The 16,138-nt window shown below is 40.0% G+C and overlaps 1 protein-coding gene across 9 annotated transcripts in view; it reads right to left on the bottom strand.

The window, feature by feature from the left end:
- Oamb (Octopamine receptor in mushroom bodies) overlaps window positions 1-16,138 on the bottom strand; it is a 113,228-nt gene that overhangs the window by 82,142 nt on the left and 14,948 nt on the right. The window contains exon 1 of one of the 9 annotated variants that reach the window (XM_076774398.1): window positions 2,424-2,525. The exons of the other annotated variants lie outside the window; for them this stretch is intronic. The gene's annotated coding sequence lies outside the window, so the exon portion shown is untranslated. Of the gene's footprint in view, window positions 1-2,423; window positions 2,526-16,138 lie in introns of those variants that run through there. 9 annotated transcript variants of the gene reach the window in all.

The following is a 16,138-nucleotide window of genomic DNA, read 5'->3' as shown; positions in this document are numbered from 1 at the left end:
GTCACTTTGCCCGCAGCGGCTGACTGGCGCGCGGTCGCTTAATGGTTTGTAATGTATATAGCGACTTATCGCGTCGAGGGCTTTCTTCCGGTTTCATCCGCGTGCTACGATCTTCGTTCAGCGAAACCTACTACCCGGTTGTGCATTCGTCGTTCTTTATCTCGCTTCAGCTATGAACGACTCTTTCGAATCATTTATGCAGATCATATCGCGACCGAATGATAAATGGATAGTGGATAACGATGCCTTTTATCCTTAACAGTCTCGATAAAGGCAATTAATTTTTTTCTCTTATAATTTTAATCAAAGGTACGTGGTTCAGTAGAAAGAACTATTATATTTGATGCAAAGAGTAATATCATCGCGTTTCATGCAGAAATCATTTAGTTACACTCATCAATAAAGCTTATCTAGCAAATCCTGCCTTAAACATGTCGCCATTAATCGTTAGCACAGCTTCCAATTAATCGGTAGTTTAGCAGTAGATGATTAATTTGAACAGATTGATCAAACGGTTAATTGCGACACGTCTACGGCAGAATGTGGTAGATCAGCTTTTCTAATGAATCTAACACGTAAATCTGGGATGAAACATAGTACTATGGCTATCGTTATTGCAAATATTATTCGTTACAGGATGGAATAGTAAGCGATTACCACTACGACAATAACAACTATTAAATACCAGATAAGTATGTACTATCGAAATTCATATAGAATGATAACGAGTACTCTCAAGATTTAAGGATTAATAAATGACTAAAGTCGAATGGTAAAAATTGAGTATCAACAGATACGATGGTACATCGATAAAAAATTGAGATCGCCTTCACCGCGGATGATTTGTCTTCGACTTTCGAACAATACACATCGATTGCTTTCTATTTGCCTCGAAGGGAATCCCGCGAAAATCTCGCGGCATCTTAGACGCGATATTTCACTGGAGTATCGAGCCGCGTTTTACTTTTCGTAACAATAACTCAAAGGAAACGACACGCGGTATCTTCTGCCCTGCATACGCCCGTAACGCCGTATAAATCTGACGATTTATTACGCCAATAAAATTGTGGAAAAATGTCGTTTCGCTTTGGAATCGACGCGTCGCGATCTTTGCGGCAGAACTCTTCCATCGAAACCGTGCAATTAATACTACTCTCGTACACCGACGTATAAATTTCAGAAACATGTCGAGCAACGGAAATTCATCGTTCCCGTTACAAAATTGACCGACGAAAGGGAACCGAAAGGATTATAATCTAATAAGCGTGATCCTCTGCTCGATATTTCCATTTAATACAATTCCCAGGTTCGTTCTCGTGGGAGAAAAAGAAAAACAATCCGCGGTGAAACGCGGATCCGCTGGTTAATCACTCGATCATCTCGATTTTTCCAATGATCGCGCGAACGTTGAAAATGGAGGAAATAAGGTAATTCGCGACGTCGTCGTTCATTCAAGGGCAGATGATGGACGACAGGATCGCGTACAACGCCACACGAAAAAAGTAATTTGTCACCCCGACACGCGATATGACTCGGAATAACTTCGGAATTCGGAATTTTCCTGTTTCCTACCCTTGTCGTTCTTTCTCCGCCACCGTCGAACGGCGAACAACTCTACGAACGAACATGATTGATTTCGTCGGGTTACCTCGCTCCAGAGGATAACTAATTATGCGATACGCGCAAATTTGTTCCGAGTTTCCACCTACGAAACGTTCTTCCATACTTTTCTGAGACTTCTTGTTCCACGAGGGGAACGTGAGCTGGTTGAGACAGAGGGAACGAGATTCGAATATTCCGAGTGAATTTCACCCTTCGTCTTTGACTATTTGTAAACATTTCAGTGGTCTCCAACACCCTGAGACGGTCAGCTAATATTTTTCCATCACTACATCACATGCATCGATGGAAAAATGAATGAAAATGTTTTTGTTCGTATTTTATTTAAAAAAAGTAGTAGGTTCGTATTCTACTAAACAATTAACGTATCATAATGGAGCAAGAAACTGTACTCCGATTGAAAGAGGAAAAAAGGATTGTTTCAATATTCCCTTCTCCATATTGCTGTAATACAGATCGATGTAACAAGAAATAATTCGATTCAATATTCCCGAATTTTTTATCCAGGTTACGTTCAGAACTGCTGCCACAATTATTCTATAAAAATAATATGTTCTGTGCTAACAAGAGAACATTGAGAAATTAAAAATTTTGGCTTGTAATTAAAATAATTAAAACTGTGCTTTGTACGGACAAAAATGGTTTCGAAATACTATTAACTGGTATAGAAACCAAGGGATAAATCGGTGCACACAGATGGAAGTTTATGCAAGGTTCAGGCAACAGTATATTTTAGTTAACACTTTAAATTCAATTTGTCATATCTGTCACGAGAATTGAAATAGCCAGGGGTCACGACTTACGCTCGAGGCTGCGTCCAAGCTTCAGAGTCTCCAGTGTATATTCGACATCCGGTGGGCCCAGATGCGCACGAACGCACAGATACTTGCCAACTGAGAGGCCCAAGTTCACGCTACCCCTTCTTAGACAGTCTCGCGCACCAATGAACTTGATGGATGCGCGCCGTAGCTGCGCGGGGACCATTCTTCAGTTGACGCTACAACGCGACGGAGTGACTTTAACCTCTCTCGATAATTTTTGTGAAAATCTTATTTACGAATAACGATAATATAAATAAAATTGTTCGATTTTTTCGAAGATACTAATCACGGTATCGAAGGCACCGAATTTGGTATAAAATCTTGAATAAATTTTATCGTAAAAGTGAAAGAAACACGATTGATTTGTACCTTTTGTCGAAAATAAAGGTAAAATGTTCTACCCGATTTGCAACGAGTTTTACGAATTGTTTTGAAATAACAATGCTCTGTTAATAATTCTGCGAGGTTGCACTTTTATAATAGGCAAGAAAACATTCGTGTTCAGTCGGAAAATGATACGAGTACAGACCTGGTTCAAACTTCACAAACTCGCTCGCAAATCTTGCAACCTATTCTGGTATTATAATACAATGCCAATACAATACATCTTCACTCTGAATTTCGTGCTAACAATAGCTCTGGCACACGAACTGAATACCTTCTGTCCATTCCTACCTTTCACTCCGCCAAATTCTCCAATCCCTTCACAAACACTGCACCGCGCTACAATAATTCCCGCTTTTAATTTATAAAATCTAGTACCATGATTCGCTTAAAAGTAGGGTACTATATTGCTTTAATTCGATGTAAAGATTGTTGCCTGAAAACGGAGCAGATAGCAATTTTTAATTATAGAAACGTAGATAATGGGGAAAAGGGGGTGATTCTGTTACTTGGATCCGGGGTAAAAATTGAATTGAGTGAACATATTTTATTATTTATTCCAACTAATGCACGTTAGCCTTCATTGTTTTTTATCATTGCCGAGTACAATGGAAACGAAAACTGTTTCTCTGTTGAAAATATCTTGACTTTCTGTACCTTCTTTCGCGGCATTTAAGTTTCATGTATTTCCTGCTCTCTTTAAAAAATCAGTGACCCGCGTTTAATTGCTTTTGTTTGATAAATCCTTGTAAAATTTCGCGGAGTACAGCTTCATGGCTTCTTTTCGAACTCCTCCTTACAGGAATTTATACTTTTCTCTATCACTGTAGAATATTTAGAAATTTGTCTTTTGTCTCCAATCTGCTTTCCGTATCATCAATAGAAACGGAAATATTCAACCCACGTCCAGCGAACTCTGGATGAACTTTGACCCATACAAATTATGTATTTCAAATTGGTAAAGTTCTGAGTTTACGAGTTTACGAATACAATAACGCAAAAATTAAATTAGAAACCTTATAATGAAACACGAAATATTGAAATTTAGATTCGATTCAAAATGGAGGCTGTGTTCGTCGATCGAGGGTTAGGTTCTTCGAGTTAAAGGGGACACCCTCTACAGCTGGGTAAACAGAATCGCGCGTTTCCGTTTCGTTCGGAACAACGGAGCACGAAGACATCGAGCCCTGTTCTCCATTAATGAAAGAAACAACGAAACGTGGTACCGGAGGCGACATCGTTTTTCCCTTGCATTAATAATGGCTAACCGAGTTCCTGTTGCCCGAAACAATCGATTTTACGGGGCACAATGGCGAACGGTGTGTTTTTCCTCCGCTCGCGTTTCCTTCCCCACCCCGAAGGGGAGAATAATACACGACGATTTATACATGTAGCGGATTTTCTGAATCGCGATAACGGTATTGTTCGACAAACAAAGGCAATCGATGCTTCAGACGGAAATAGATTAAAAATTAATCCGCTTGCCGCGTGTTCCGGGGAATTGTGTTTACCGATCGCACCCATTATCCTTAAATCCAATAATTCTCTTTCTTTAACCCGGCCGTCCCAGTGTTCTATAATTGATTTCCAAGACGACCGCCATTGCGTTTCTAATAGGACTATGACTAATGGCAAACTTACAAAAACTCAAAGATGAGAGGAAATAAAAATGAATTTTGATTGCTATTAAAGTGGAAACATCCTTTTTGATATGCGAGAAGAACGATGAGAATCACACCCCTTATTCCCAGAGTTATAAAATCAAGGAAAATGATATTCATTATTCATTTTTCTTTGGTATAAATAATTTATTTATTTCAATTCCCACTTGTATAAATAAATGAAATATCGATGAATATGAGGTACAAAAATAAAGTTTCCCCAATGAACCAAACATTTTCTACCACACGAGTACTAGATTTTTCGTTTCCACAATCGCCTATCGTTATTAGAAATTTTTGTTTAGATAAGAATTTTCCTCATTTATGCTTGAAATGCAAAGATTTTAACTATCTGGTTAAAAATGACTAAGATGTCCTGTTCAAGCAACGTCATACCGGGATACGTTTCAGTATGTTTGTAACGGGTAGGAACCAGGGAACGGAAAAATAATTCACGAACCACCCGCTGTCGTATCAATCAATTTTCCATTATCGACGACGCGCAAAAGAGCCACAAACAACAAAATGGAAAACCGTTTGACGTAAGAAACTCTGAAGCAACAAACTCGTCCACCTACATTATACACAACTTACGAACAAAGTCACAAACGCCACGCTAGCACCAAACACGCGCGAATCTCGCAAGTTCTTATATAACATTCAATCAACATATGCTTTCAAGTCTCTCGCTTGCCTTCACCCTCGCATAAACTCGGTTATGCAACAAACCATTCGTACCACTATGTTCAGTAATAACATAAAATATGTTATGTTACAACATATGTCTTACATAAGTACAAACCTGGTACATTCATGCTTGTAAACCTTGCAATCATCCTCCCCTTCTCACACATTAGAATATTAATATTCAAATAATGATGTTCGAATTTAAATATCACTCTTCTTAGTTTTACAAACTAAAAAAGTGGAACCACGTCTGGAAGTAAAACTACCCCGAAGGCAATTTCGTTTAATTTTTTTATTACACGGCCACCTGTAAGATGAAAATTGTGTCTCTATAATCCTGTACTTGATGGATTAATAATTCGAGCGCGTTTAGGTGTATCCCGTTGAAAAGCGCCGATCCGTGGCCGCGAACGCCGTGACGCAGTAAAACGGCGAAAATTTACGCGAAAACTCGGACTAAGGAGCTTCCGTGGCGCAAAGAAGCAAGGAAAACGATGATGTCGCGATAGAGAAAGCTCGGCTACGAATTCGTGCGGTCGATCTTGATACGCTTTCATGAACATTCTCGTTCCATTTATAATACAGTGCAAAGTATTCTGGACGATTCCACTCCTCCCCCGTTTCGAAATCGTACCTCAAACACCATTAATCATCTACAAAGAGGGTAAGCGAAGGTATCCGACAGTGGGCGGAACAGTAAATCTCGAAAGGTTAGAATTAATCTTTGACCTTAATTTTTCATTTTTCCTTCGCCGAGTAATCCCGAAGAAAAATGATCGAAACATCAACTTGTCGGTTGATTTTACCGCAGAGTTTAAGAGACTGTGATATGCAGCCGCCGTGCGATTGGATAGATTTATTCTTAAAAGTATTATACAGCTTCGCCTATTTATCATTTTAATTCTTCGCGGGCACACGTCGAAATTTCTTCGAATGCATGACTTTTTTAAAATGCAATTTTAGAAAAATCTGACAAAAGTTTTCTCAAATTAATTTATATCTATCAAACCCTGATCTTGGTCATAAAGAATACGTACGAAATAAATTCCAAAACAAACCGACCGGGTAGATAATTTTATAACTCCTTTGCAACACCGCTCACACTAATTTTATTCGACGAGCAAACGCTCGAGTGATTATTATACTTGTTAGACGCTGACCCGAATCAATTATTCTCGCCAAGGGTCTCGAGAACCGGATAGAAGCGATTAAAAAAAATTTCTCCCCAAAGAATAAATGAAAATTAATAAATATTCACTGTCCAGATCGTCTCGATTCCAGCTTCTGTTTGTTGGGTTTTAAAATATTCCACCCCACAAGAGGAGGAGTGGCTTAATTGCGGGGTCCTGGAAAGAAAGAGGAAATAGTTGGCGGCTCGAGTCGAGAAACGAGGCCCGATTGTCGCCGGGAGATTTAATCGTGTTAATCTGTTCGCGACCACTTAAGCCGATTCTCGCGAAATTGCCGTTTGCGGAGGGTCACGTTCAGCCTCTTTATCGAGGTAGGGGTTTCTTTCTTCGGAGATGCGAACGATTTATAAATTGAACGGTAATAGGATAGTCGGGCGTCGTTCTCGTCGCCTCTGGGCGGAAAGGGAAGCTCAAATCGTTCTCGCTCGGTATTAACACCCAGAAGAATAACGCCGCGCTATTTGCGTCCCGTTGGAAACGGTCCAGCGACTTTCGACGCTCTGTGTCGTCGACGATACGACTCTCGAGCGTCGCGACGTTTCGTGGTATGCGACCAGACGCGAACCTGGATCGTTCCGAAGCTTAACACGCGTCCGACCTGCATTCTTCGCGCCGCCTTACGCTTCGTACAAAAACCATCTCTCCGAATCGATTAAAGATACAAGAACGAAATTAAAATCATTAATTCTTGAAAATCGATGCGTCTAAAAACTGTGTCATTTTATTAAATGAAATTAATAGTTCAGGAGTCGTCATCAAATAAATAATTACGGTAGTTCTTTTATGGAAACAAAATAACGATAAAGGAGAGGACCCCGGAAGGCAACGAGTTTTCTGCAGGCGAATCGAAAACAGCAGGCAGCTGAAATGAGTTTTGGCGGCGGAAATTCCCCCGACGCGCGGAATAATGGCGAATTAAAATCGTCCCGCGGGCGGAGTTTCGAAATTCAGCCGGCAAAAACCGGGCCGCGAAGTGGAGGGCAAATTGGCTGCTTAACTCGAGTTCGCTAATTTCCGCGCGACCGTCCCATTAATTAATCCGACGACGGGTTTAAATAGTTTAAATACCGCGGCAGACTGTACTGGAAGGGTCGAAGCGGAAGGTGAAGGGGTTGTTCGGAGGGCAGCATCGATGACGCCGGTACTCCTATGGTGGTTCGTCGAAATTCACCGAACGAGGGTGGAAAGTCCTTGGTATGCTATGGGAACACCCCCGAGTATTGGTTAGGTACGTGCCTAACTCACCGCAACCTACCGGATACGTCACATCCGTCTGGCTGCCGATATTCCTATAACCCTCCACGAAATGCTAGAAACTCCGACTTCATGAACCGCGCGCCCTTAGGACCGACTCCGTTCGCCCTAGGGATAGGGTTGTTCGAATATTTTACGTACGTTTGAATAACGCAGATTTACTACGTATGGTACGAGTCGAATATTTCTATTCCAACAACGTCGTTAACCCTTTGCATCCCTAAGGCTAGCTACCCCCACAACCAATGTCATCGTCCACAATTTATCATTTATCAAGTTTTATGTTACAGTTTGCGTTGGTTACGTTGTGTTACTAAATATGTTTAATCTAGCAAACTGAAAATTAGGTAACGATCTTCAAGTGGAAATTGTTAAAACACAATTATTGGAATATTATCATTTTAATTTTCACATTCGAGTATTATTATTCATAGAGTATCCCTAAATCGCAGATACTCTGGTCACTGGGTGGTGATGGAGGGTGCCTAGCGCGCAATAACGAATCGAAGAACGCCCACGGGTGCTTCCGTCTGGTGCTTTTAAGCTCTTCGTTGAACCCGAGGCATACAAATGGAGGCACTGGCCGACTGCACCTACGCGTGACATTTCGAGGCGAAAGCTCAGCGCCAGCAGACACGCCGGCAGAAGAAGGACTGGGACAGAATGAAACAAGAGAAAAAGAAGACCAGGAGGGGAAAATCGGAACCGATGAAACGGATGCAGTCGTGCCGGGAATGAAACGAGACTTGGACCAACGCCGCACGACGATGGAGGCACTATGTAACCGGTGCAACGGAGGCGAAATGCGACACGAAAGGGGAACGCGGTAGTCGCGGGAACTTTATTACGTCGATCTGACTGCACCGGCGACCTTTCGGGATCGGACCTTCAACCTTTCGATCGGGGCGTCCTATCTTTCTCCCGTACTGACGCTACCGATGCTCTTTACCTTGTCGTTCATGTTGCGTATGGATACCAACAACGCTCGAGGCATCGAAACTGATCGTTTAGAAGGGTAGTGCAATGTCTATGTCTCTAATAACGTTTCCATATACAGTAAAATTTCAATTATCCGGCATACTCGAGACTGGGTTAATGCCGGAAAATCAAATATGCTGGATAGTTGGACTATACCTATATACGAAGTGATAAAAACGAGGAATTTTCCAATGTATTTTCTTGGCTCATTTTTCTGGAGCTCTAAAGCCCCATTATCAACAGGTTTCAGAAATGAACATAAGGGGAAGCGAGACAAAAAATGAAATTACAAAAACATTTCTGGCCACACATTACATTTTCAGAAAAGAATTTTTTTTCTCGAAAATGAGTAGGATTTCGAGGGCATGTCTATTCACCAAAAATGATTGGAATTGGCCCCTGCAATCGAAAATAATTTTTCTACAACGATTTGAAATTTTTTAATTTCTATGAAAAATTTCTTCTGACAACTTCTCTTTAAAATTTGTTTCACGCTCTACGGAAATGTTGTTTAATACTTTTTTGTAGATATCCATTCCTGAATATGTACGAGAACATGAGAAGGGGCGTGTATGAAAAATTACGTAAGCTACGGTGCTTTGAAGGGAACGACACAGCCTATCTCGAAAGTGCTCTTGAAACTTTAAACGCGATTTTCTTACACCCGCGTTTCTCGAGATTGTCGACACAATATCTCGGGAATTACCGAACCGATCGATTTGAAATTGTGTGTGCATGTAAAGTAGATGTCTGTTTATAAGCCCTTTCGAACTCGAGTCGATATTTTTAAATCTGATTTTTTCCTCAGCCCTCTTCAAGTACTGAAGTTTGCACGAAATCTAAATACTTTCTTATATTGCCATTTAAAATTCCCCCCCACTTTGATAAACCTTACTTTTTTTTATCTTGTTCTTAGGACGATAGTTATACTCGCGTACTTTAATAGTTTCTACGTTTTATCTGATGTTTCGATCAGAGTTTCAGCTATTCTTCAAAAATAATAAACAATTTGTTCATGACAGAGGTATATAAATTTCAATCAATTTCATATTCCCAATTTAAATAATGATTTCAGAACATTTCGAATATTAACGCTCAAATTGATTAATTCATAAATAAATTATTGTTTCAACCTGCACCCTTGATTGAAATTTACGTACCTTTGTCCAAATGGTTCATTATTGTTGCGTTTCAATAAATATTATTTTCGAAGGACATCTGCAACCAGAACGTTGAATAAACAAAATTGCCCAAAACCGCAATTAGTCGTTAAGAAATAATAATAATTTAACCCTGACCTGCCTGAAATTTAATAAATTCGAGCAAAATAAAACTACAAGTTCGAAATAGTATAATAATTGAAGAAATTGATGCGTGACCTAGATAATGAAGTTCTCCCTATAATGCATGCACTTTTTCCTAAAGTGCAACGTCGCGAGTGCAATATGCTGCTGCAACCTGATAATGGAACTATCTATCACGTGATATCGATCCTATTGGTTCTTGTCGAATGATATAACATTTTGGTATAGGTAGAGGAAGCAATTTCTTCTATAATAAGATACAAATTAATCGCCCTTCGATCTCAAGACAAATATTAAATGATCTCCCATTTTTGGATAACTCGAATTAACGAAACAAGTAAATAAAATTTCGATTACAAGTAGGATTTATAAATTCTTATAGGAAATCTAACTTTGTCGCGAAATTGCCTCGAAGTTCCTGGCTGCTAAAATTTAAAAACTTCAAGCACGGAAACGTACTTTTATTCTTACGATAACGCCATTCGACAAATTTAGAGACGTCAATTCTAATTTCGGTTTTTCTTCTGTCACTTTTCTACGATCGTAACGCTTTGAAAATCACTGTCCGGACGATGGCCAGGTGGAAGAGAGTCTCGAATCTCGTAAGGAAAAATCAGTGAAAAATCGACGGAACGACACGAGCAGTAAAATTTCTCTCGAAAGCCCGTACAGATTGCAGAAAAGATTCGTGTAACCGGTATCGATCAGGGGAATCGTGTAGCAAGATCGTCGTCTATAGTATCTTAAAAATGCACCGACGCTGAAACAGCCGCGCACGGCGATAGCCATCGTTGAACAAAATAGAAACACGAGCTTTCGGTCACGAAACTCCACGCGGCACGTGACTCGATATTCTTTTCGTTCGTGTCAAACGTGATTGATAAGAATACGCCGGACGTACGGCGCCGATTCATCGATAATACACGGTTCTGTGTGCCCTTCTCACTTTTGAATAATTTCGATCGGAATTGAGCGACCCCCTGTAGGGAGACGATGGTGCATTTCTCTTTTATTGCCTGGTTATTTCCTGCTACGGTCTCGCGAGACGACTATGCAACTTTCCATAAACGATACTCCTCTTCAACCCCTTCGTGACACTATTCCAGATCCGTCCAACGTCGTTTCCCTCGAAAATCTAATCCTCAAGAACGGTACAATCCCTCCTTCATTCGATAATGAAATTAATATTTCGAGGAAAATTTAAGGCAAATACAGAAACTAAAATACGGTAGAATAGTTTTCAAAAAAATAATTGTTAAAATATTAATGGTGTGGCTGGAGATTTCATTTAACTTTGTCACTGTTTGTTAAATTTATTTAATACACGAGATGCAAGTCATGTATTATAAAAGGGGTCATCGTGTATTGGCAACGATTTATTTCTAGATGAAGTCACTTCCCAAATGAGAAGGTCAGTGTTTATATTTATCTTCCGAATACGGCTTCTTAGGACGAACAGAAGGATCTATAGCGCTCGAGGTCGTTCAAGGTCACCGAAAGTCAGCTTCGATAAACAAGTAACGCGCCACGATGCCCACGATTGTCTATTGCTGGACTTGCAATTTATTCTTCTTTCGGTTCGAAACAAAGAACGGTCAGTTTAATCTTAGCCATCGAAGATCGCGGTGCCAACTAATTCCGCCTTTTGCGTATTTGTATAAATTGTTGAAGCTTCTAATTAATAAAGTTAACGATAGTCAAAAGTTCCAGCGACGGTAAATTTGTTTTATGCATTTGTACACATTCCAAGTTTTTCTAGTTACTAATTACCGAAGTTCGTACACCTGCAAAAATTCTTTCGAGGTCTGGTCACTTTTGAACTGCGCTTCTTCATTCGCTTCTTCGAATGTGTATAAACATACTCAGAGGGAGGATTAATAAACGTTTGGAATGCTGAATTTAGTTATAAGAATTTTTACGAGCTCACTCAGTATTGGTATTATTATTGTTATTCGTTAAAAACTAAAGCTACACGAGTCCGAAAGAAATAGTTTTCGTGGATCAAAATGACGGTGATTGATAAATCTTCAACCCTTAAAACTGTTTGCAAACTCGTCCCAAGTAATTTAACAATTGCAATCCTACTAATGATCTTGCAACAATATGGATAGTAATAATATAGACAATTCCGTAACTCATCTTCGACGATCGTTCCGCTGAATTATTCCTTAATTACCGTTCCCAGGTAGGCAGGATCGAGCCTCGTTGGAAATTTCGGCTAATTAAACGCGAGCGAACGTCCAAATCAAAGCGACGCTCGTGTCGGCGATTTAAATGTAATTAGTAGAAGCAATTAATCGATCTTCATCGCGGCAGGCTCGGGAAACTCGGCGTGACCGATTGCTTTCTTATTTTTTGTCCAGCCTGTCCGGGAATTGGTACGCCGAGGCACGCGTTCGCCGAAATTATTGTTCGATATTAAGCGGCGTTTCAATGACTGCCAAATGTCGCGTGATTAACGGTGCAGCTTGTGCCGCCATCGCAAATCATGCAGCATTTCTCGCTGATTATGCATTGTTTAAGCGTATTCCGCCGCATCCGCCGCGAACGTTTTCATTACAAATGCACAACACTCCGGCCTACAGAATCCCCGGAAATTCCAATATAATAATTGGAAAAAATTAACTTCTTCGAATTTACCATAACCAAGATTTTGAAGAAACCAAAAGCTTTTGTTAAAAAAGTCAATAGAAATTCTATCAAAATAATCGAGGACCCAAACAGCCGTTATTATTGTCAAATTATTCGAGGGAGGCGTTCCTGAAACGCGACGAGGATCGGTCGACGTCACCAGAACGTGTAAAACGCGAGATCGACGACAAAAGCCGGTCGAGATAGGCTGATAGACTTCGTCGAGAAACTCTCGAGCTCCGCGCCCCAAAAAAAAAGGGTAAGAAAAAGAAAATAAAGCGCTTCCGGGACACGCTATATCTCCGTCGGATAAGCGTACCCAAGTTTCCCTATTCCTTTTTCCTCCCGTCGACGTGCCGATTCTTCGATTCAGAGACTCCTACTCCGCCCCCTTCCGGAAGTTCCTTTGTCGCGAACAGGAAAATTATTTTCCTCCGAATCCTTAGATGCCGGTGGCATCCTTTGGAAACGATTCCGCACCGGAGTCGCTGGGTTTTTGGACAATCAGGAAGTAGGTCGACCGCGACGAACCTCCACGAACGAAGACGGATACGTGATAGGGTCGTCGTGATTGCTTTCTATGATGCCGGGGACTCGTTGTTAGAGGTTTCCAGGTTTCCACGGTCGGAAGTTCTTTAACTTGGCATTGCTATTGATTTCCTTGTCTCCGGGTGTCATTGGTACGTTGACGTTCGCGACTTGTTCCGAACTGGCGACTTCTTTCGCGTACATTCCTCAAATAATCGATCGGTATTGGAAATTACACTCGACGAACGTATAAATACTATTCCATTTGTACTTGACGATTATTCCAATTATTATCGTCGAAAACTCGAATCACCAAAGTAAAATTCTATTCCACAAACGGTACCCGCCTTTAATTCGTAATGGTTACAGTCGCGTAGACTGATTTCAAGTTCATTCGTCTTAAACAGCGCCCCGGAACGTTCATTTTTCACCTCGAGAGGAAGAACGTCAACGGAAGTTAATAAGGTGGGGTTACCGCCTCGACGGGTACGGTAAAATCAAAAGGTCCTTAGTCCAAGTTAGATTGAATCGTGTGACAAATTACGAATGAATTATTCATAGGAACCGTGAAATATCCGGGTAATATCCATTGTATAATTCGACTTTTGAGAATTTCATTAAATCGATCATCCCCGTGGATGAAGTGAAACTTTGTTCCGCGGAGACACGTCTCGCGAAAGCAGACTGACGTCCGACAAATGTTCGGGAAAATATGGTCCAAACTCTCACAATTACAAACCCCTATCGCGAAACGCATGATATTAATTTCTATAATAGGAAATGTGATATTTACTATTTAATAACAATATATATCGTGAGTAATTTAGATCCAATAATTAATTTTTCTCTGTCTCGTATGTCTTGATTCAATTAGCTTTTGTGAATAATCAAATTACCACCCTCGTTAAATCATTAACAATTTATAAGTTCTCCCGGGAATCGTTGTTGATTGCTTCGCGATTGAAAATGGAAAACCGACGGGTATTTCAGATCGTAGAGACGAAGAAATGGAGCACAGCAACGGTTAACTGCATTTTCTTTGAAAAATCCTGTCGATAATCTGCGTCAATTAATTTGCATTCTCTTGTCGACTCGCCTTCCGATATTCCACCATTTGAAAAGCCTTGCCTTCCTCGAGGTTAATTTCAATCAACTTCTTCTTGCACTTTTTTCACTTACAATCATAGTCCCTTCGGGTGACTATAAAATTAACGAGCATTACTCTCGCCCGAATGGAGAATATTTTAATTAAAATTACGACAAACCATTTATTGCCATGATATTAATTAAATTAAACTGATCGCTCGAGACGAAAGCCTTTACATCTGGCTCATTATTGGTCTTTAGATTTATCTTATTCGTTGCCTCGATGAAGAATAATGAATTCAGTATAATATTAGTCTCACCGACTAATAACATTAATTGAGAAAGGAATTCTAATAACGTAAACTTTCGTTTCTTTCAGTATCTTCTAAAAGGAAAAGAAAAGCTAGATAAATTTTTTAATAATCTATTTTTATTCTCGTATCTTCTATTCATTTTTCTCTTTTTAGGAAATGGTCAAATTGAAGGATTCAGTAATTTTAACACTATTAAAAAAATTAGAATTCCACAATGGAGGACATACCAGTGACTATAAGATAATTTTTTTACTGAAAACTAACATTCTGCGAGAACCTTTGAATAGAAGTCTTTGACGACTATACTAGAACCGATCGAGAACAAAAAATCGTGAAATAGGTAACGCTATTAAATCGAATCGCTAAAGAAAGTTACGTGGCGCGAGTTTTTAATACTTTCGCGCGGAAAGTGTGCTGAAACGCCCGTAGAAACGGAAAGAAACCTGACATTCATCTGGAAAACCCTATTTCCTCTTTCTTTCTACCGAACGTTCTTCCTTGAACCGCAAAGAGAAACCGGAAAGCGAACACAGAGAATATCCAGCTGCGATTTTTCTACGTGCATGCTCGAAGGTGTACGCGCGCGCAGAAGAATCGAAGGAAAATAGAAGAAAATGCCGTTTTCCAAAGTCGCGAGACTGGAGGAACTCAAGAAAAGAGTTCCTCCATTTTATCAGACCGACGCACGGACGAGTGAAATTCCCTTTAGCGACCGACATTCTGAGATATTCTTGCGGAAAAAGAGTTCCTCGCCAGGAAACCGTTGTCTCTGTTAATTGAACGAACACTTCCCGATAAATCTTGCTCGTTGTTTCTTTAAACCTCTAATGAAAATTTGCAAGAACTCCGATCGAACGAATGTAAAATGTATTTACGTCGCGAACTTGTATCGAAACTTAAGGAATAACGAGAAAAATATTTCTGCGATTTTATTATATCATTGTTAATCTTAATATTCTGAACAAAATATGACTATTGATAAACATTAACGATCAAACATGAATCGAAAGGTAATTTTCAAGCGAAAGAAATAACAATTCTACAAAGTAACAAGATTTTCTACAAGCAATTAAAGACTAAATTGCAGTTACCTGAATAACAGTAAAGATTGAAGTAGCTTGAACCATGTTAATCATCTATAAGAAATTCCTAAAGAAAATTTATTGTGTTCTTACAACTGGCTGTAATATTTTCTCTTTAGAGGTGCAAGCTTGGAGCGACAAAGGAGTACAATTATTATTACTACGGTTATACTAATCGATGAAATACGGAACTTCGTCGCAAAGGATTCCTTTCTTCTCAAAAACGAACAAACCCTTTGGCACGATTCCTCCCCGTTCGCTGTAACAAGAAAGCACGAACTCGCGGCAGCGTCGAATTCTCTTTCGCTCCTCGTTCGACTCCGCAAACACTGAAGCACGTTTAAACGAATAAAAGGAAGCAAACTTTGCTCTTCGCATTGTCGCGAAATGCACACAAAATTATGAGCAAGAAGAGCGAACAGTTGCCCGCCGAACAAGCTGAATCGCTGAAACACCTTTTCCCTGAATAACGTTTACCGAGTTCCCCTTCCTATCTTCCGAACCCAACAATTTTGGTCAAAGGATCCATTTAAACCTTAATATTCTCCACGACTAACGAACGAGAATCCCTCGAAATAACCGTTTGCGTCTCCTTCAA

Source organism: Colletes latitarsis, chromosome 10, assembly GCF_051014445.1.
Source record: "Colletes latitarsis isolate SP2378_abdomen chromosome 10, iyColLati1, whole genome shotgun sequence".
NCBI classification, from domain to species: domain Eukaryota; kingdom Metazoa; phylum Arthropoda; class Insecta; order Hymenoptera; family Colletidae; genus Colletes; species Colletes latitarsis.
Note: the sequence above shows the minus strand (reverse complement) of the source record. Positions and strands in the feature narration are given on the sequence as shown.